The 22,807-nt window shown below is 45.7% G+C and overlaps 1 long non-coding RNA gene across 4 annotated transcripts; it reads left to right on the forward strand.

Moving 5' to 3' along the window:
- Positions 1-592: 592 nt before the first annotated feature.
- On the forward strand, positions 593-9,918 carry LOC100688929. Of its 4 annotated transcripts, none has more exons than XR_005361464.1 (5): positions 593-902; positions 1,324-1,465; positions 1,913-2,030; positions 2,182-2,454; positions 9,601-9,918. It is a non-coding gene; the product is annotated as an uncharacterized LOC100688929 (long non-coding RNA). The 4 variants fall into 4 exon arrangements; XR_005361463.1 differs by having other exon boundaries at positions 595-902; positions 1,348-1,465; XR_005361461.1 differs by lacking the exon at positions 1,913-2,030 and having other exon boundaries at positions 602-902.
- Positions 9,919-22,807: the final 12,889 nt, after the last annotated feature.

The raw sequence follows: 22,807 nt of genomic DNA on the forward strand, positions 1-22,807 counted from the left end.
TTTCCCAACAGCCGGCCGTGGGCAGAGGGGCCGGGCAAGGGCAGGGCCCAGCGCCAAGGGACTGTCACCTGCTGACCCCGCCGGGAGCCCGCGACCCGCTGGCTTCCACGTCCCCCGGGCCCGGCTCTCCACCCCTTGCACTGGACCAGCAGCCGCGTGGGCCTGCCCACCGACTCCCAGCCTCCAGCCCCGCCCGCCCGCTGCCCTCCACTCCTGTCCTTACCTGCTGTGCCAAACCACCCCGAGCACGTCACGTCCCTGAGTGCCCTGTGCCCAGCGCCTCTGTGCCCCCCACCCCGGGGAGCCCGCGGGCCCTCCCTGCCGCCCACCTTGGCTGCTCCCCATCCTCGAGCTCGTCCCGGGCCACAGGCCCCGGGCCCGGCTCTTTCGCCCCATCTGGTGCTGCTCCACTGCTGGCCGCCAGCCTCGCCGGCCCTCCCGGCCCCGGGCCAGGCCCTTGCTGTCCCCTCTGGGTCCCCAGCATCACAGCCGGGCCCCCCAGCATCACAGCCGGGCCCCCAGCATCACAGCCGGCCCCCCAGCATCACAGCCGGGCCCCCCAGCATCACAGCCAGGCTCCCAGCATCACAGCCAGGCCCCCAGCATCACAGCCGGGCTTTCTTGTGACACACCGGCTGGTCTGAGAGTCTGTTTTCCCCACTGGGGTACAGTCCTCTTGAAGCAGAAAAGCGCCTTGCTCCCCTTGCCCTCCTAGCAGCAGCATCGGGGCACAGCTCTGAGCCCCTGGAATGAACCTGAGCCCCAGAGAGGCCCACGCGGAGCAAGGGAGGCAGGTGGGCGCCCTCACCTTCTGCCTCAGTGGCAGCAAGAAAGGCGCAGGCTCTCGGGGACCCGGAGACTTGACTTTGCACTTGGATTCTACGACTTATTGAGTGACGGAGGTAAATTATCCTCTTCCTCCGGGGCCTCCGTTTCCTAATCTGTAAAACACACACACACCTTGGTATTTCGTAGAGTTATTTGGAAGATTAAATTAAGTGAGAGACTCGAAGTGTTCAGTGGGAGGCTTGGCACATGGAATGCAGGCAGCAATGGCAGCTATCAGTATTATTGTTGCTATTTTTTAAGGTTTTATTTATTTATTCATGAGAGACACAGAGAGAGGCAGAGACACAGGCAGAGGGAGAAGCAGGCTCCATGCAGGGAGCCCGATGTGGGACTCGATCCCGGGACTCCAGGATCACGCCCTAGGCCGAAGGCAGTGCTAAACCACTGAGCCACCCGGGGATCCCCTGCTACTATTTTTTATTACTATTAGAGCATCATCAACAGAAACTAAGAAAGCCATTTGGGGTGGGGTAGGACATGTTCACCTTCATTTTAAAGGTTCATGGCATCACTGAAATGGAATAGCAGATCCTCAGGTGATCCGCAGCAAAATATAACTGAAACAGCCGAAGCAGACCAGCAAGCTGACCCACTTGCTGCGCCCCCTTCAGTCACGGTAGGGTTGGGAGGAGGGTCCTCTACTTTAATTGTAAGAACTAAATCACATCTCCTTTTGTTCGTTCTCACATTCACCCAGTACCTACCTTACAAGAGGCCACGTGCTCCTCACTGAGCGAAGCGCTCACACAGCACAGAGCATGCGGAGACATCCTGACTGCAGGTCAGAAGGTTACCTAAGGCACTCACGAGTGGCCTGAGCACAGGCACGAAGCATCTGTCTGGGCATCTATTGTCTCCTTACCTACATAATTAAAAAATTGACTATCCCATCCTAAGCTTTCTTGCACCACCAAAATCCTAAGTACAAATGGTAGTATGGACCCCATCCAACAACAACAACAAAAAAAATTGCAATTGCAATGGGACTAAATTATTAAAGTATAAGTGCCCTGATTTGGCCACCACTTTGTTCCCTCTCCACCTGCTCTCATGATCTCGCCAGACTGATCCTTAGATTTCACGTAATGAAGTCCCTGGAATGTGGGAGGTGTGGAAAATACACACGCCGGCTGGGTGGTTATCTGGAGTAGAAGAGAGACAGCTGCAAAGCGGTGGAGCAGGTGGGTGGAGAGGAAGAGCGAGAGGAGATTGAGAGATTGGGTAGGGACAGAGTGGCAGAGATAGGGGAACGGTACTGGGTGCTGCAGGGGGAGCCAGGGATTTCTGTGAGTTGCCAGTGAATGTCTCTCCGGTCCCACTTATGTCCTTCAGGAGAAGCAAGTAAAACAGACGCAGAAGGACCGCCCTTCCCTGAATGCAGCACCCCTGAAAGACAGCGCCAGACGAGTCAACGTGTCCATGGGCTGAGAGAAGAGCCAACCGGAACACCCACAAACACATCTACCCCGAATACGTGTTTGATCTTCAGTATAAAGATCAATGAAATATGTTTGGGGCACCTTCAGAACTTTTTTAAGAATTACAATTTTGGCGTTTTAGAGACAAGGGAAAGAGAAAAGCAGTGAACTTCACCATCATCTGACGGTGAGACGGTCAGGCCTAATGGAATCCTTTTAAGTGACGTAACCAGTGCCCCGAAACGAGGTCTTCTAATACTGTGGGTGGGAAATTATTTTACAAACACGTTGAAAGGATTCAGACAGTTTATATTTTTATCCTCTTTCTGTTTTAACTGATGCTAATATGGCAGGTAGGATGGTCTCTATTTTAAGAAAGGGAAGACTACCTTTCTACCCAATATGGCTCACCTTTTCAGCTGGATTTTTAAGGAAACTAAATGTCAGATAAACAATATGTGTGAAGGCATAAAATCTGATGAGTTCGGGAAATTGTAAATCATTTAGTTTGGTTAATGGGGGGTGGTGGTCATTATTATGTCTGCGTTTTTATTTTTTTAGATCTGATTGATTGATCTGAGAGATCTGAGACACAACACAAAAACATAAATAAAAATATTTATTTATGGTAGGGAGAGGGAGAGACGGAATCCCAAGCAGACTCTGTGCTGAGCGCACGGAGCCTGACACAGGGCTCTATGAGGAACGGGGGGCTCGATCTCATGACAAGGAGACCACGACCAGAAGTCAAGAGTCAGACACTCAACTGACTAAGCCACCCAGTCGCCCCTGTGGGGGTCTGCATTTTAGGAAGATTATTCCGGTTGCAGACAGGAGGATGGCATGGAAGGAAGCAAGACCAGGGAGTCTAGTTTAGGAGACTGAGGCAATGATTCAGATGAGAAACAATAGGAACTTGAGCCAAACAATGGAATTAAGAATGAAGAGGGGATAAAAGACAGATCTGAGACCCAGCTTTTGCACTTACTATATATGCGATCTTGGACAGATTACTTCTCTAAACCTTAATTTCATAATTTAGAAAATGCGAATGGGAGTATATAGGGCTGTTGGAGAATTTTTAAAAAGACAAGGCATGCCAAGCATTCAGCAGTTCCTAGAATGAGAAATACAGACATGGAAGTAATCAGTAAATATGCGGGAGTTAAACAGTGAGGTGGCCCAAATACCAGATATGGAGTAGAAAAGTAGGGGCCAAGGTTGTCTAGGTTAAGAGACTGGATCTCTGACTCCTTAAACTCTAAGCCTCCTGCTGCTCCTTCTCGAGGGAAGATAAAGCCCATACTATGAAAACGCTGGCATTGCCACTACCAACCAGCTATTTGCTTTTTGGCAGCTCTGCCTACGACCCCCTTTTGGAACCAGCAGCAAGAAAGGAGAGAAAGAAAGCCTAAGTGAAGGTGGCTGGCCTGGCTTCTTGATAAATCCCACCATCCCTCACTTGGCCTAGTAAAGCTGTATGGGTTTTTCTCAGTTGCTCAGATGGGATGGAAAAATGAGGTCTGCCTTCCATTCTGTTTTGATTTTGAGATTTAATTAGTGTTCTTTCTGGGGAATTCACTGCTTTAATTAATGATGTGCCCTGAATCTCTTAAGCGAAGAATGCCATTGCAAACATGAATATGTAATGAGTACAACTTTCTTTATCCCAGCTAAGGAGGGGGGCTGTTGCTTGGTTATCACCTCTCAGTACATGAACAAGGACCTCACGTACTAAAAGGAGCTGGGCAAGGTTTTATTTGTGTATCTGGGGGTTTTTTTTCAGCTCAAGTGCTCTTTTGTTTTATTTAAAGGCTGGGTCCATTAACAGGAAACCAGAGAGAAAAAATAATCAGCTTGCTTTGGTGCACTTTTAGACCTTCTCTTAACTGCTTATAAAATCAATAAGCTAAATTCTAAATCAGGGTTCCTCAATCTCAGCACATTCTGGACCAGACAATTCTTTCTTGTAGGATACTGGTCTGTATATTGTAGGATATTAGCAGTATCTCTGACCTCTACCCAGTAGATGCTGGTAGCATTGCCCATTTGTGACAATCAAAAATTGTCCCCAGAAAAAAAAATAGAATAAAATAAAAAAATAAAAAATAAAAAATAAAATTGTCCCCAGATATTGGCAAATGTCCCCTCGAGGCAAAATTGCCCCCAGTTGAGAACCACAGGTCTAAATTAAGGACTTACTTTGAAAAAAGGCCAAGGCAAGGCATATTAATCAACAATAAACATATGTTTATTGAGGACTTGCAAAATATTGTGTTTTGTGGTAGAAAATACAAAAATGTTAAAAGCATTATGAAATATTAGGGAAGACCTTGCACCAACAGTCTCAAGCCACATCTGTTGTTTATAAACCATGTGTCCTTAAGAAATTCATGTTCCTTTCCTGTATTTCCTCATCTTCCTAAGGAACAAGCTTGAGAATATAGAATGAAGAGACACAAGTATTTGCAACTAGATGAGTGGTCTTAGTAATGTTATCTAAAAGCCTCTAGTGGTATATACAGTGCGATATTGCTCAGTCATTGAAAAGAATGAAATCTTGACATTTGCAAGGACATGGATGGAACTAGAGGGTATTATACTAAGAAAATAAATCAGTCAGAGAAAGACAAATACTATATGACTTCACTCGCATGTGGAATTTAAGAAACAAAACATGAACAGAGGGGAAGGGAAGGAGAAATAAGATAAAAACAGAGAAAGAGGTAAATCATAAGAGACTCTTAACTCTAGGGAACAAACTGAAGGTCGCTGGAGGGAAGCTGAGTGGGACGATGGGGTCACTGGGTGACGGGCCTTAAGGAGGGTGTGTGACATGAGGAGCACTGTGATGCTGACGAATCACTGAATTCTACCTCTGAAACTAATAAGACACTATATGTTAACCAACTTGAATTTAAATTAAAAAATTAAAATTTAAAAACTATAAATAAAAATATAAATAAAGACCTCTAGCAGTGAGTGAAAGGTCTTTGTTCTCCAATCTGATCTGCTCAACATTTCTATCATGGATTACATGAGGACATAATTGACATGTTGATTAAATGTAAACACAACACGCACTTGGAATGGTCATGAGCTGCATGAGAGCACCAGAATTTGAGATGAAATTGAAAAGCCATATCTAGAGTTACCTGGCTGGCTCAATCAGTAGAGCATGTGACTCTTGATCTTGGGGTCATGAGTTCAAACCCCACATTGGGTGTGGAGCCTGCTTTAAAAAAAATTAAAAAGAAAACAAAGAAAAGCCATAGCTCAGCAAAAGATATCTGCACGGAGATAATGTGAAGTCATGCTTTTGGACTCAGAAAGTCACAACATGGCACAAAGCATCCAATTGGGGAAGTCAGTGTGTATAGGGGTGAGGAAGGGGGAGAGTAGGAGACAATGAAATAAGAGATGCAGGAGTTCAACTTATATAGGGCCTCCTAGCTCATATGAAGAGAAATGTGTCATTTACTCTGAATGAGATGGAAAGTGATTTAAGAGTTTGAGGACAGAAGTAACAGATTGGACCAATTTTTATTTTATCAGATTACTTTGGTTGCTCCATTGAGTATAAGTTAAATGGGGATTAGGACAGAGGGACCAATTAGAAGGCTACGGTAATAGCCAGGGGAGACATTACAGTAGCTTGGACAAACTGTAACAGGGAGATGCAACAGATTGGACCTGGGATATCAGAAAAAGAGAGGAATCGACCTGACTCTAAGATTTTGGTATAATTAAATGGAAAGATGGAGGGCCCTGAGCTAAGACGGGGTAGGCAAGCTAAATGATTTAAAGGTAACATGAGAAGAGAAGAGCTATGAAGGAAAAATTTGACTCATTCTACAAAAGTTTGGGATGAAAATCAAGAGGTAGAGTGTATAGGCATGGCCCTCCAATTCAAGACAAGAAAGCAGTGGCGCCAATAGAATGGGTAACTATCTGAGACAATGACTCAGCAATAATACCCACCATCACTCCCACTTCCTGTGAGGCAGGCACTGTCAAGGACTTTGCTACCATTATCACATTTAACCCTCAAATCAGTTCCATTTCACAGATGAGCAAATCATAATTTGGAAGTGATTAAGCTATGCAGAAGTTGGTCATGGTGACAGTCAAAAGACTGCCAAAACTGGTAACCCTGAGCTAGATTCAGATTAATTTTCCTGTTGTTTTACTATTGCCTCAACCAGTAAGCAATGCGAAAATAATAATAATACTACACATAAAAGCAGGATGGGAAGGAGATAAATCTCTCTAGTGACAACATTTTTCCCCAAGGAACCACGCCTAAAGTCAAGTCCTTTCAGCAACTCACATAGATCTTCCAGTTTGGAAGAATCCTTTGTAGGCTAGAGGGAACCGCATCATTTAGACCCTTGTGTTGAGGCTCCAGCTTCATAATTTTTGGTTGAGCCACAGTTATACAATCTTGTAATTTCCGTATTTCGGCTCTTGTTGGGCCAGGATGCCCATTGGAGCCTTCAGTGCAGCAGGTCTGGCCGTAGTCTCCCACAGTAGTGACCTAGGATTTGAATGCGGGCTATCTGACTCCTGAACCTGGTCCAAGCAACTGTGCCCCACACAATCTGCTCATAAAAGCATTAAAGAGGAGATTCCAAACCCATTTGGAAAGATGTAGTGGAGAAAATGTAAGCCTCAGCTACGGCATGGACGAGGCGACTAACAAAGAAACTTCAAGTAGTCTAGAACCTAAGACTACCTCTCTGTCAACCTGCGGGGTTGGTGAGCTACGATACGATACAAGGAAGAACTGAGGAGGTGGCGTTACTGTGACATGTTTCTGCAGAACAGAAATCCAACGCGTGACGACCTCTTCTAGCCCTATGTCTTTGATTCTCCATCTTGTTCAACTTTCTCGTCTACAAATAAACCATAGGCAGGGGTGTCTGCACGTAGTGTTTCTGCTCCCACAATACTTTTATCCTTTTTTCTTCTGGATAATAACAATTCAAGATTTGACTGGGAGACCACCTTTTCTGTAAGGCCATTCGGAATCCCACCTTCTATCCAGTCAGCTCTGATCTCTCCTTTCTCTCTGAACCCAGGGACAGTCTCTTGGATCTGCTTCGCTCATCGGATTGTCATATATATTTATTTACTTACAGGTTTCCCCCAATAATATATCTTTCCCTTGGATTGCTGATGATTTTCTTTCTGAGCTCGTTTCCAAGATACTGATACAAAATCCTGTTGCTGACTGTTTTGAGTTTCATTTGTCTAAGGAGACTTCTGGCTATCACATGAAGGATGAGCTGGAAAGGGAGGTAGGGAAGTCCATATTGGAGGCCCTTGCAATAGTCCAAATATACGGTGTAGAGGACTTGAATTTGAATGAGGATGAGAATGAGAAACATGAAGAATAAAAGAAAAATGCAATAAAAGAAGGAGTGTAAGACATAAGGATACAAGAATAGATTAAAAAGAGTCTTTTTAAATGAATGGCATTTCTGGCAATATGGCTATAAAAATGTTAGGTGAAATCCTATCCATACAACACACCAGAAACTGCTAAGAAAAAAATATTAATGCAACAAAATTTTGAATGTATAAGTGAGCTAGTGGAAAGGAACGGAATTACTCAAAGGAGTCCGATAATGCACAAAAAATTAAGTTAGTGCAAGAGCCAACACTTTCCTTGAAGGTACTTGCTAATTCCTGGTGGCCTAAAATCTGAATTTTAATCAGCTTCTGTCAGGAGACACAGTCAGAAGTCTAAGTAGAGTAAGAGATTGAATAAAGACCCTTCCATAAAGTCAAGACCACCAAAAGGCAAAAACTTCAATGAATAAACTAGAATCAACCTCTCCCTATAGAGAAACTCATGGTGGCTCAGTGGTTAAGTATGTGCCTTCAGCTCAGGTCGTGATCCTGGGGCCCTGGGATCGAGTCCCATGTCGGGCTCCCTACAGGAAGCCTGCTTCTCTGCCTATGTCTCTGCCTCTCTCTGTGTGTCTCTCATGAATAAATAAATTCTTTAAAAAAAAGAGAGAGAGAGAGAGAGAAGCTCACAGTATACATGCCTTTCTCAGTCTTTACTTAATGGGCAAAGAAAAAAAATGTGAAAAGAAAAAGAAATGTCTCCCTTGGGGATTTTTCACAAAATCTTCATTCTCGTGGCTTAAGAGCCAAAATCCACACTACCTGTGTATTTAAAAACTCCAAGCCAATGATATTTGACCCTTGGTTGATAGTGCTCAGAAATCTGGCAGAAAAATTAAATCCACCTAGAAAAATTAATTTTAGGCACAGACTCAAAGAAAATTCTCAGACTAAAATTCTAAGACATGTAAGTTCACCACCAAAAATTCTCAAACCAAGAAGGAAACAAACTATGATGAATAAAAGTTACCAGCCTAAATAAATAGAGACTAAGTGTTAAAATAATCAAAATACTAAGTTAGTACATTTAATATGTTTCAAAAATAAAAATGAGCACTGCAAAGACACAAGAGACTATTAGAATTGGCCAGCAAGAGACACCTGGGTGGCCAGCAGTTGAGCATCTGCCTTTGGCTCAGGTCAGATCCTGGGGTACTGGGATCAAGTCCCATGTCGGTCTCCCCGTGGAGAGCCTGCTTCTCCCTCTGCCTATGTCTCTGCCTCTGTGTGTGTGTGTCTCTCATAAATAAATAAATTAAATTAAAAAAAAAAGAATTGGCCAGCAAGATTTAAAATAGAACCACATACATATTCTAGAAATGGGAAAAAAAATCAAAATCAGAAAGCAGCAGATTAGACTCAGCAGTGAAGAGAGTTAGTGAACTGGAAGACAGAGATTAAAACAAAAGTCCATAAACCACTGCCCAGAGAGACAAAAGGAAACTACGAAGTAGAGGCTAAGACACAGGAAGGAGACATATATACGGTCTGCCGTACTCAATCAACTAGTAGGGAAACTCTAAAGGGAATATGAGCTGGACCGACTGCAAAGTTCAGGCGACTTCAAAAGCAGCCCCCTGCTATGCAGGTATTAGTATGAAAAGGGTTTGGGTAATTGCCGTGTTCCAAAGCAGAGAGGAAAGGCTGCCAACTTGAGGCAAAATATAGATGAAAGGGAAAATCTAACCATCCTCTTCTCCCTTCTCATTCAAATAGTGTCATATTAATGTAATCCCAAAAGGAGTGGAGAGCTGGGTCTTAAAGTCCACGTGCTTAAGGATAAACTGAGAATAGGGCCATTGGACAGGGGATGACAGGTTTCCTGGCAGCAGCGCTGATTTTGGTTCATTCCCTGATCATATAACCCAATTAAAACAATCTAGAAAATAATCATATCCTCTCTCTCTTTCCTTGTCAGAAGTGGCCAAAGAGCTGCCCCTAAGAGAAGGTGGAGAAGCCCATCTTGTATGTCCCAGTTGTGAACATTCTTCTGCAGAAATAATCACACCAAAGAACACGAGTGGACAAGCTTTTTCTGTACAGATTTTACACTTGAAGGCCACATGTTTGTGTTGCAACTGTTGAACTCTGCCGTTGTGCAAAAGCAGCCACAGACAACAGTTACCCAAATCAGCATGGCTATGTTCCAATAAAACGGTACTTACAAAAATAGCTGGTGGGCCACAATTTGCAAACCCCTTATCTAGAGGAATAAATACTGGCAGCATTCAAGAAATGGAACTGTACTAACATGATATTTTAAAGATCACTCATTTTTAAACTCATATCAATATGGTAATTGAGGAAGAATGTGCTCTAGCGAGCGCATGGGCATAGTGATAACATAAAAACCTGGGAAATATGACCCAGTGAGTCACGGTGGCCCAATTCAAACCACACGCTCACGGTGGATGAAGTGGCCAAGTAGTGAAGGGAATAGACTGCAAAACAACATACACATGGTCACACAGCTCTGAACAGACTGAGCTAAAATAACTCTTTCAGAGGCACCGCATCTGGCAATCACTTCCTTATTTTCACACAGTGAAAGTCCTTCACCTCTGAGCCAGAGAACCTGGACGTACAGGCTGAGAAGAAATCCCAAAGGAAGTACAGCGTTAGAAAGCAGAGGACATGGGGGCGCGTGTGTGGCTCGGTCGGTTAAGCAACCAACTCTTGATTTCAGATGAGGATCTAAGAGTCATGATCTCCAGGATCATGAGACCAAGCCCCGTGTTGGACTCCACACTAACACGGAGCCTGCTTAAGATGATCTGCCTCCCTTACCCTCTGCCTCTCCTTGCTCTCTAAAAAGAGTCAATAATTAACTAACTAACTAATTAATTAATTAATTAAAAGCAGATGACTTTCAAGGATGACAGTGCCCTCTCCTTTGGATTCTATCCCTGCTATTATAACAGGTCATACACATCATTTTATCACACCTCCAACTACGAATGAACAAAGATTTCCCAGTAAATCACAATTTCATGGTTTTCTTATTATAAAGACAACAAAATGCTTTCTTTTACCATTTTGAACAAAATGGGCATGTCCTACAAATCCTCATATTTGTTGGGAAACAAGAAATTTGTATTAAAAGTTTTATATAATATTTTTTTAATTTTCAGCTAAATGTTTCGTCAATGCAATCAGTTAATATTACTGATAGTTTATGTGGAGGCACAATTCTGAACCCACTATGTGTATTATCTTACTGAATCCCCATCACTCAATAAAGTAGACACCATAACTGCTTTTGCAAGATATGTATGAGAGCCACTTAAGACCTAAATTTTCCTTTATTTTCTTGACTCTCCCCATATCCACTCCAAAATGCCTACATTAAACTCAGGAAAGAACTTATGTGACAGCACAAAAGTCTGAGGAAACTGAAATGGTTCATCTTCCCAATCCTTGTACCTTTGCTTGGAGAAGTGAGACAAAAATTAAAATGAGCTAAAGAACAGGAAGAGTTCTCTTGGGGTCAAAGCCAAGCTCCTGGATGTTAGAGTTTGCTGCATGAACCCTCACCCTCTACTCCTGGTCTGAGGCCTCCATGAGACCAACAGCTATCTTGCAGTGGGGTTGCAGGAAGTGGAGACGTGCGCCTTGCTTGCCAATTTCTTATCTGCTGAGCCTTAGGGCTTGCCACCAGAACTGGGGGAAAGGAATATGGGGAGGAAGGGATGAACACTGGCAAGGTCAAGCACAAAAGGCAAGGCTCAGGCCCCAACGCTACTCCCCACCACAAGTACACCATGTTTCCTGAGACACATGAACAGCTAGATCACAACTACCCCCACCGATCTCAAGAACAAGAAGACAGGGACATCCAAAGATGGACAGGAAGGGACGGGAAGGCTTTTACCAAATTGATCATACTCATCAGAGATGTAGATAAGATGGCTGCCCAATGGAAGAGGCAGCCAGTTACTTCACAGAAACCACAGATGTCTAGACAGCTGCTCAGAGACAGGTCTATCACCAACCAGATCTGTACAGACCTAAAGCTCTCCCTCATCAGGAGATTTGGAATAAACCTCATCGATGGTGATGATCAACTGAGGGTGTGCGGCCAACTAGCCAACGCGGACATCTAGGTTGTCATGAAGGATGGGTCCCCTATCAGATACAGCGAAAGGGGGAAGGGTAACATTCCACACTCCCTTCCACGAGCAGCTCCCAACCAAACACGTGTGTCAGTGCTGATCCTCCAGGGAAGCAGATGATCAATGGAGGGAACCAACTATGAAGAGTAAAGGAGGAACAGTAGATGGAAAGGGCCTTCAGACCATGCTGCTCACCTGACAGTTGTAAAAGGAGGGAAGAGAGAAGGAGGATGGGGTCAGCAGAGCCCCCAGACTGCAGGACTGAGCTCAGAGAGTCTTGAGCAAACCAGCCAGGGTACCCCGGAGCCAGGTCACCCACCCGAGGAGTCCTGCGGTGCGTGGGAATGACCCAGCGGTACCACCTCTGCCATGTTGTTGTTGGCCTGGAGCAGCCCAAAGAGCACATAGCTTCCTTGAAGTGGACATTTCAATGGATCCCAAAGGCACAGCGTCTGGAGACTGTCCGCCAACTCTTCTCTCTGCAGCCTATTCTCACATCAACAGAGATACAAGCAACATTCACCGTTAGCTGCCACAAGATCTGTGAACTCTAATCTGGGATGATGGATTGGACTTCAAACTTGCACATGAGAGTGAAATTATATAGACTTTTGTTCCACACCAGGGCGGTAAGACCCATTGCAATCTCTTCTCATTCAACAGGTTTTTAAGAAGAACTAGGAAACCTGGTCCATCTGCTCTACGTCGATCCTTTCCCTTCCTCCCACTCACTGTCTCTTCTCACCCCTCAACCGCGTACCTGTCCTAGGAACATCTGCTCTGGGATTAAGACCACCTTCCGACAAATGGCGGTGTCGGAAGTCGGAAGTACTCAGAACTGAGTATAGTTTGCACGTTGCTTTTAATAGTTGATAAAAGGATGTCTAATTTTTTTTACTGCTTTGCGTCTTAGCATTTCATTCCTTGTTTTTTAAAAAAAATTTTAAACATGGCAAAGAAAGAAAAATCATCCCTAGTTCTGTATAGATCTCAAATCAAGCACGTAGTGATACGAGAGGCTGTAATAGCATTATTGAACCTAATTGAAGGGGCCAGGGAAGGTTTATTTGAGGAAATAGCTCAAAGTTAAGATACAAAAAGGGGAGGGAAGCACATAGAGGCAGAAAAATCAACACATATGGGGGCTGAGTGACTGAGTACGAGGGTGAGATTAGACTAGAAAGGTGGGTGAGAAACAGACCTTCTAATATAAGTTTTATTATCCTAAGAGTAACAGTAAGGTTTTAACCAGAAGATTGGGATGTGAGGAGGATGATATTACCACATTTGTACTCTGAAGAAAAGCCTTCTGGATGAAGAATGGAGGATAGATTAGAGGATGCATGAAGGGATATTCAGAAATATTTAGGAGGTTTTGTTTATTTCATTTTGTTTCATTTTGTGTTAGGAGCTGAGGTGAAAGATGAGGTTATCTTGGACAAAAAGAAGTAGATGCATTCAAGAAATATTTATATGGCAAAATATCCAAAAACTCAGCGGTGGATCAGATGTGGGGCTTAAGAAAGAGAAAGGTGTTCAGATGACTCCTAGGCTTCTAGCTGGGCCGGCTGGATAAATGACAATGGCATCACTAAAATAATGAATAACAAAAGAGAATCAAGTTGGAGAGCAAGACCGTGAGTGCAGAATTAAATTGTTTACCAATTAGGCATCTTTTGATTGAGAGGGATTAAGAAGCTCAAGTCATTACGGGGTGAGCACTGGGTGTTATTCTGTATGTTGACAAATTGAACACCAATAAGAAATAAATTTATTTAAAAAAAAAAAAAAAAAAGCTCAAGTCAATCTAAGCAGAGAGGAGAAGGTGGTGGCTCCTGTGATTATGAAACCTCTAGGTAAGGCTGGCTGCACCAGCGGCCTCATTCAAGAATTCAAGGCTAACGTGAGGACCCGTCTCTCCGCTCCGCTCCCCCTGGACGGGCTACGTTTCCAAGCTTTGCCTGGTGGCTCTCGGCAGCTTCAGGTGCACATCACCGCAAGACCCCATCCAGCGCAAGAGGAAATTCTCTTTCCAAAACGTTGAACGGAAACACTTTAAAATCAAATCTCTTTACCCTTCATGGTCTTGATTTGGCCGCAGACCCACCCCTGACCAGTCACTGTCGCTAGGACGGTGCTATACGCTAACTGGACCCCGCTAAGTCATCTTCCAAGGGAAGTTCACGGCTGAACGTGGAGGAGGGTTAGAGCTCCCAAGCCGAAGGCTGGAGTGGACGTGGGCAGTGAAAACAAAAGACACTAACTCTCTCCCAGGGGTGGATGTGGTCTCGGAGATTAACAGCAGGCAGGGCGCGGTGGACGTTTAAGCAAAAGCTCAGCTTCAGTGATGAAGAAGGCATCCCTCACATCAGCTCGGATCCCTGGCGGGGGTCAAGGCTGAGGCTTTCAGCAACGACCGCCTCGATACCAGCGCACACGGCGGGGGCAAGAGCAACACAAGGTACACCCAAGAAAATGCATTTGTTTAGTGAAGATTCTCTAGAAGACCCACCAGATATCTTGCTGTGACATAACCAGAATTGATTTTTTTTTTCTATTTATGTTTGATTCGTACTTTCTGATGTGGGTTCAGTCAGTGCTACTTTTTCCATTTTACGATTACTCCTGCAGCTAGCGATAGAAGTACGTCAGGACGCTGGCACCTGCAGGGGACAAAGCAGTAGAAGAGCAGCAGCTTTACTTCCCGTTGTATCGGCCCGACCTCTATCTATCTGGGGGTGCTAACCGGTTCACACAAAACAACCCTTTGGGGGGCCGTCTCGGTGTGATTGAAAGAGAAAACCAGTTTCCACTAGAGGGTGCTAAGCCTCAAAACAAAAATATGAACCGAGTCCTTTAGCTTTGCCCATACTTTTCAATATTCATTGAGCAACTAATAACCACACGCCCTGGATCCCCAGCAGGCGGGCCCGCGGCAGAGCTTAGGGCCTCCGCATTATAGGGTGCAGGGGAGCAAGGAGGAGGGGAGAGGGGAGGCAGGGGGATCAGAGCCCGTCCAAGAGCTGCGGTCCTGCACCTCGCACCGACCCCTCGATGGCGTGGAGCCTCCCCCCAGAGGCTGCGTGAACAGCCGCCTCCAGAACCGTCCACGCCGACTGGCTCACCTGTCTGTCCGAGCTCCCCCCGCGGCCACGGAAACCCTCCGTGTGTCTGAGCTGCGTGTTCGTGGACACTGAGCATGTCTGTATGTGTTCGTGCCGGTGACGACCGCGCAGACAGTGAGAGATGCACAGACAGGGAAGGAGGCCAAACGACGCCGGATGGTTCCGTGGGCCTGGTCCAGGTTCACACTCAGCGCCGGGGCTGGGCGAGGGCCGCAGGCCTCAGAGATGGGGGTACCCCCCAGGCACCTGGCACGGTGAGCTCCGCAGCCAGCAAGCCGCGCCACGCAAAGGGGAAAGCACACCTTGCCAAGCGACGACGCCCGGGCGCACAGCCGGCGGAGAAGGCCTGTCCTGGGAGGTGAACGTCAATGGCACGTCCTGCTCCTCCATAGGACGGCTCGCCGCGCGCCTCTTAGGCACCCCTTGCTCGGACACAGACTCCACACACTTGCCAAGAGGCCGTTTTGTTGTTTGTCTCTGAATCGATCGTATTTCCCTTTGCCAAACAAATGCCGCATTATAACTGGTTGAACAAACAGCGTCATTCATTTTTAAGAATGAGAACTTTTGAATGGTTTTCCTCAAGTTGACTCATTCTGAGATATTTATAACTTCTCCTGTGGCATTAGAAACAGATGGACCATGGCAAGACGACAGGCTGTGTCTTTATGCGACTACTGCACGACACCACAAGCTTGTTTTCCATTTGCCCACCTAATAAATCAAGCAGATTTTGCATAGAAGGCGTTGTCTAACTGCCGTGATAATCTGCATCCACCCCCATTTGTCCCACCCGTTAGATGATACTTGTTCTAGATCTTCTTCTGTTATTTTTAACACTTTTGTAAAATGTGCCATTTTTAAGTTGACTTGTTATTCGGGAGTAATTCCAAGCTTATGAAAAATCGCAAAAATAGGAAGAGTGCAAATGAGCACCCATGCACCCGTTATCCACCCCTGCCCACTGCTAAGTTTATTCTGTTTTATATGGTTGTTCTTCAGGACTCTTTACCCCTAAATCACTCAATGTGTATTTCCTAAGAATAGGGATAGTCTATCAACCAACAATTATATAATCTACTGTCCAAATCCCGATATTATCAGCCTATCTGCTAATGTCCTTTATGGCGTTTCCCCGTCCCATCGAGGATCCAGTCTAAGGTCAGTCACTGTACTTAGTTGTCAGGTCTCCCCGGTCCCCGTTAGTCTGGAATAGCTCCACAGTCCGTCCTTGTGGGTCATGACATTACCATTTTTGAAGAATCCACCTCCCTTCTCTTGACCTCGTTTTAGGATTGTCTGATGTGTCCGTGTGATCCCATTTACTCCTGACCAGCACGTGCACAGGACCTGTTACATCCTTCGGAGGGTGTCTTGGTTGGAGCCCGTGTCTGTCCCTCACTGGAGATAATTCTCATCACCTGGTCAAGGAGTCTGGCTTCTCTGCTATGTACTTACTGCTTTTGTAATTCCTCCTTGTGACTAATAAGAAATCTGTAAGAGGGGACTAAAAACCCATACAAATATCCCGCTCCTCAGCAAAATTTCCCTCTAGATGTGGCATCTGTTAATGATGCTTGCCTAATTCAATCTTCACTGTGATGGTCGTAAAACTTGCGACTTTCCCGCTACAGAACAGTCAGTCCTCGGCATTCTACTCTGGGCGAGAGCCCCTCTTCCTCCCCTGTCTGTCATCGCCTGGACTCATGAATTTCTGTTCAGAATTCATTACTAGACTTAATTGTTTTATTGTCTACATTGTCCCAGATTTGGCCAGTAGGAGCCCTTCAAAGCTAGCTCCTGTGTTCTCGTGACTTTTTTCTTCTTCTTTTGGTAACATTTCCTCACTATATGGTATAATAAGATGTTCCGGGCCCGTCTTGTACCTCCTCTGCTCCAATTCTGCGGTCATTTTTCTCAGGAGCTCTACTTCCTTTTGGTGGGGAATGGTATTAGAAATCAAGATTCGAAAAAAAAAAGAAAAAGAAATCAAGATTCGGATGATACACGTGTCTTTGCTTCTTGGCTTCTTCAATCAGAGCCGGGAAGCCTATGCATTCACATGCATACAAATATGCATCTACACACAAATTCATAAAAATGCGTAGACATATAAAGAGACACATACACACACAATTTCTTTTTTTTTTCTAGAAATCAAGGCTCTGCACTGAAACTTCCAATTAGTGTTTTTTTTTTTTCTTGCTTTTCCATATTCCACACGTGTACGTCCCTTCCTCCATAAACAGAATCTTGGCTCCCAGTATCATATTTATTCAATCATCTATTATAATAATACATCTAAAATGTTTCAGAATTTCTTCTCCAATACTCCTATAATAAACAAGACCACTAAGAGTTCAGAATTTATTTCCGTTTCTAAGCCCCCAACCCCAACGCACACACCTGTACTACACACCCTACCCTGCCCACGACTGAAGGTGTATGATCAAATACTGGGCTCATTAATTAACTTGAGTTCCTTCTTTCCCTTTCTCCTCCTTCTTCCCCTTTTCCTTTCCTTTCTATCCCTTTCCTTAGCTGCCTTCTGCAAGATTATGATATTCACTGAAAATACAATTACCAATAAAATATAATTATAGATCTTCCTCAACTTACAATGGAGTTATGTGCCCATATAAGAACATTCACCGCAGTATTGTTTGTACTAAATACTTTTCCTATTACCTGATGGCATATATGGTGAACACCGAGACACGACGTTGTCCCTAAAAATGAGGAAGCAGTTCTCGCCGTATGGACATGAAAAAAACCTCTGAAAGAGATGGTTGTGAGACAAAAGCAAGGGACAGAACAACGTGCATGGAATGGAGGAAGGTAGGGGCACATACATCTATGTCTGTAAATGCCTGAGAAATCTCTGGAAAAATACACATTACTTTGGTAGTGATGGATTCCTCCGTGTGGAGACAGGGACTACGAGCAGATATCAGCTTTCGGGGACATATTTTAAAAGGCACCCTCTCCAGGCAAATGAGTTAGAAATGCATTCTCCTCCCCTGTCTTCCTCATCCCCATGTGCTTACACACAGCACACTTGCTCAATCTTTATAAATTAGGATGGACAAGCTCTTCGACTCCAGCTGGACCAAAGGCAGGGAAAGGAGGCTTACTTTTCACTGTATAAACTGTACAAGGAGCACAAATCACCTCTTCTAAATCGTTGGCCGGATGGACAGACAGTCAGACAGAGTGTCTTTGGCTCCCCCGACGGATGGAAGCACTGTTCTGTGCCCTGCCCCTTGGCATCTTCTCAGATAATTCCCAAATCCACCTCACTCCACACCCTCCAAACCCCATTTTCACATTAGCAACTATGTACTTGATACACCGTCTGGACCGGCCGACACGTCCAAGCTGAATTTTTCTTCAACAAACCAGTTCATCTTCCCGCCTGACTCCTATTCTTGTAGTCTTATTCAATTTTTAAAATGTGGGTTTATCTTCGTCGCCTTCCTTTCCCCCACTTGCTTGGCCCCAACTCTCAAGCAGAGTAGAAAGGACACGGGATTCGGAGCGCGGCGAACCTGAGTTCAGTCTCAGCTCTCCTAGATAGATGCGATACCAGGAAGGGTGCCTCTCCTCTTTGTCTTAGTTTCCTCGTCTCTACGCAGGAGGATGACAATAACCCTGCAAGGCTTTTATGAAGATTGCAAGGAGCTGCCGCAAAGTGCCCAGCTTTGGCACATAGAACTCTCTATATACAGACCCTACCTCGCCCCAGACACTTTCCAAGTCGGCGTGGTCAATATATTACTTTCCCATAAGTTAGTATCTCCAGGAAACTCCAGACTCTCTTCTCACCTCCCTTTTAATCCCAGACCTCAAGGCCCAGAGTTGGTCAAATCCCAGAAAACTACGCGAGATCACGGTTCTAAACGAGAGAAGATTACAACAGTCCAAAGACTGACCCCCGTTGCAGGTGATGGATTACAGGCAGTAGCGGTGCTAAAGGGCAGCTTGAGTGGGGCCCTTAACTTCCCCCAAATCTCCATCAGCATACCCACCATATCTAAATTTTTGAAAATAATAATTTCACATGGGCAGTTGGTATTTTCATCAATTTTATGTATACTGCCAATTAGGCATATTTTCTAAACTTTGCCATTTCTATTCTATATAACCAACAGGATAGCTCCGTCCTGGCCCTCTCTCTCCCTAGACATGCGTATCTATCAGCGTCTCTCTTCACAGGACGTGGTACCCATCCCTTCCTTCCCTATTGCTTGTCCTTGTGGATTGTGCCCCTTTATTATCTGCCCCATGTGCAGCTGTCAAAAAAATCTTCCTAAAGTGTAGTTTCACTCGTGCCATGATCCTGTTCACCAAAACTTTCCTTCACTTCCAGTTGCTCAAGGGAAAAGTACAAATTCCTCTTCCAAGCCCTTGGCGGTCAGGTCCCCAAGTAGCTCATATACCTCATGGTTCCCCAAATCACAGACTTACATTATAATTCTAGCCAAAAATGGATTTTTTGCTGTTTCCCAAACTGTTATCACACTTTTTCTCATGCAGTTCACTCTTCCTGGATGCCTTTTATTATCAGATCACTTGTCTTTCGAAAGCCTATCAGTTCTTCAAGACCCATCCTCAATACCATTTCCTCCATGATGGCTTTTTTTTTTTGAGTTACGCTGGCTTCAGTTAGGGTCAAAGCAATAGTTTTGGGGGCTTTTCTTCTATATGCATTTACCAAAAAAAAAATATTTTCTATCTAACATTTGAAAGAAACTGTGACAGGGACTAAAATAATTTGCGCCTAGTAATATATTATGAAAGCTTGATACTTCAGCCTCAGTGAACCCAAGTTAGTGTTGGTGGACCCTAATTTCACTACCAAATAGCCTTGGACAAGTAATATCTCTGGCTGAAGTTTGTGATCAATAAAATAGACATTAAAAATATCTTCTTTGGAGACGTGCTGTGAGAAATAGAAATAATCTTGCACATGGTAGCCTGTTTGTCCTTGTTTGCTGAAAATGCTTCATAAGTTTTCTCAAATGAGTTGGGATCCGAGAGAGACCAGATTCCAGTCCCAACTCTGTCAACACCCTGGACACATGACTTCTTCCCTCCCACCATGTGTAAATCAGGTGACTAAACCCGTGCCCTCTATTGGAGTCAAGCTGGGGAGCTGGCTCCCAGGCTGCCCTGTCGTTGGTGCAGGCCCATACTCTGTGTCGCCACTAGCCGGCAGGATTGCCACATGGCTGCTTGGCCACTCCCTCGCTCCGCCTCCATCCCAGGAAGGACTTCCCTTCAGGACTCAGGACCAAAACAAACAGAACATTCCAGCCTGGCAGCAGCCTAGACTCTGGAATGGAGTCTTATCAGGCTGTAAAAGGAGAAGGGAAAGCAAAGGAGACACTTGGGTTTGCCTCAAGCTGGGAGGAGCGACTAGCCTTCCACGAGTCAAGGGACATCTCTCCGGCCCACCGACTGCACGACGGATGTCCTTGTAGAGAGCGGCAGGTGCCCCCGGCAAACCCCGAGGCACTCTGAAGAACCCGATGCAGCCTCCCTCAGAAACCACATCCCATGCCTCATGAAATACTTGTGAAAATATGGGATTTGGATCTGTAATGTCCAAAGGTGCAGGTTACACGCTAATTTCTCCAATCCGCAGATTCCTCCTTCGTACAATGAGCATAAACCAGGTCTCCGAACGCCTTGTCCTGTCCCCCAGGGTTACAGCCGGACAGAACCCTCGAAGGAATATGGGCTTTGGGAACACACGGAAATCCTGTTCTTGACTGTATACCAACCCAGGAAAGTTTTCTAAGTTTCCTCATCTACAAAATGGAGTTAGGAAACCTTTTATTTCAGTGTTTTTGTCAGAAGGAAATTACATAGAGTAAGGAGAGTGGCACATTTAGGGGTGCAACGATGTTAATTCTCATCCCTGATTATAAAAATGCAAAACAGCACGGTTCCATAGTCATTGAAAGTTGGCACACATTCAGGAAAAGGATAAAACAGGATTAGTATCCAGTTTATACCCCTCTGTCATTTCTCAGTTTTCTAAGATGAATTTTTATTTCTGTTGTTCACTTGTTGTTGTTGTTGTTATTGTTTTTATTGTGGTTAAATGCATATAACATAAAATCTACCGTTCGAACCATTTTTAAGTGCACAGTTCTGCAGGATTATGTGCAACCACCCAGCGCTGTCCACCTCCAGGCCCTCCCGCAGCATTCCTAACCCCCACCCCGCCCCCGGAAGCTGCCATTCTACTTTGTCTCTACGGATTAGACTCTGCCCACAGCTCGCCTGAGTGGGATCACAGGTACTTGTCCTTTCTGTCGGGCTCACTTCTCATTTCACTCAGCATAATGTCATCCAAGTTGTAGCGCGTATCCCAGGGTCCCCCCTTTCCGAGATAACGTTCCATTGTATAGAGTGTTTATCCGTTTATTCATCAATGGGTATTTGGATTGTTTCCACTTTCTGGCTGTTGTGACTAGTGTGGGCTCTGGCATATGCAAGTGTCTGTCCGAGCCCTTGCTTTCAGCTCCTTCTGTTACACCCCCGAAGTGGAATTGCTGGGTCATGTGGTAATTCCGCATTCAATTTCCTGAGGAACTGCCATAGTGTTTTCCACAGTGGCTGCACCATCTTACACCCTGGTGGTGCTGCTGCTGGTGGCGGCGGCGGTGGCGGCCACCCTGCTGCTGTGAAGTGGTATCTCATGTAGTTGGTGCATTTACCTCGTGCTGATTTGCATCCCCCTAAAGACACATCTTTTCATGTTAACTAACTAAAAAAAAAAAAAGTTCTACTGAGCAAATGGTCATATTATGGAGTAGAAATAACACTCAGGTCGATTTTCAAGCCAAACTGTGAGGCTTCAAAGAGATTTGCCCTGTGCACCGGGCATTGTGAGCGAGGCCCTGGACTTCCCTGGAGTTGGCACCCACTGCCTCTCCTCCAGCTCGGGAGGGGTCGGGGACAGGCCCTGGGCGCAGTCGGGCCACGAAAGGGCGGAGGAGGGCAGGAGGGGCACAGCCCCCCGCCCGGCAGCCTGTGCTAAGTTCTCCAAGGAAAGGCAGCCCCAGTGACAACGGATCCATCCAGCAGAGGCTTCAGGGTGTGGAAGCTGCTGCACCTGCGGTGCTGAGTGTCCTCGTGACGTGGTGACTCTGGGACCTGTGGGCTCAGTGGCACCGTGGCAGGGGAGCGCACCGGGGGGCGCAGGAGGCCGAGGGCCCAGGGACCCGAAGCACCTGTCCTGGGCCAGGGGCCGCGTCAGCAGCGTAAAGAGAAAAATAACAATCTCATGTGTTCTTCACAAAGCCAGGTTTGTCCCAGTGTCCCAGGCCTGCGGGGATCCCGGCTGGGAGCTGCAGGGGGGCCCGGCCAGTGGGAGGGGCACCCAGGCCGGGGAGGCACCGGGAAGCCTGGGCAGGGACGAATGGGGGGCCACCGAGATCCTCTGGAGAAGCCCCTCGTCTGGCCTGAGGGATGCGGCCTCTCTCCTCTCCCCCGTTCTGCGCCTAGACACGGACATGTCTATATACATAATATGAACTTTCATTTTTTTGGAAAAGTCAAGTGTTACTAGAAACCCCACAAGGGTTTTCGTTTTGTATTATCACCAGAGATTGAGATTTAAAGAGTCAGGAATCTGGGGGATCCTTGGGTGGCTCAGCGGTTTAGCACCTGTCTTTGGCCCAGGGCATGACCCCGGGGTCCCGGGATCGAGTTCGCGTCAGGCTCCCTGCATGGAACCTCTTCTCCCTCTGCCTGTGTCTCTGCCTCTCTCTCTCTCTCTCCCTCTATGTCTATCATGAGTGAATAAATAAAATCTTTAAAAATAAATAAATAAAGAGTCAGGGATCTGCTACCATCTGTTGGGTGTGCCTGACCC

This window comes from Canis lupus, chromosome 6, assembly GCF_011100685.1.
Source record: "Canis lupus familiaris isolate Mischka breed German Shepherd chromosome 6, alternate assembly UU_Cfam_GSD_1.0, whole genome shotgun sequence".
In the NCBI taxonomy this organism is placed as follows: Eukaryota; Metazoa; Chordata; class Mammalia; order Carnivora; family Canidae; genus Canis; species Canis lupus.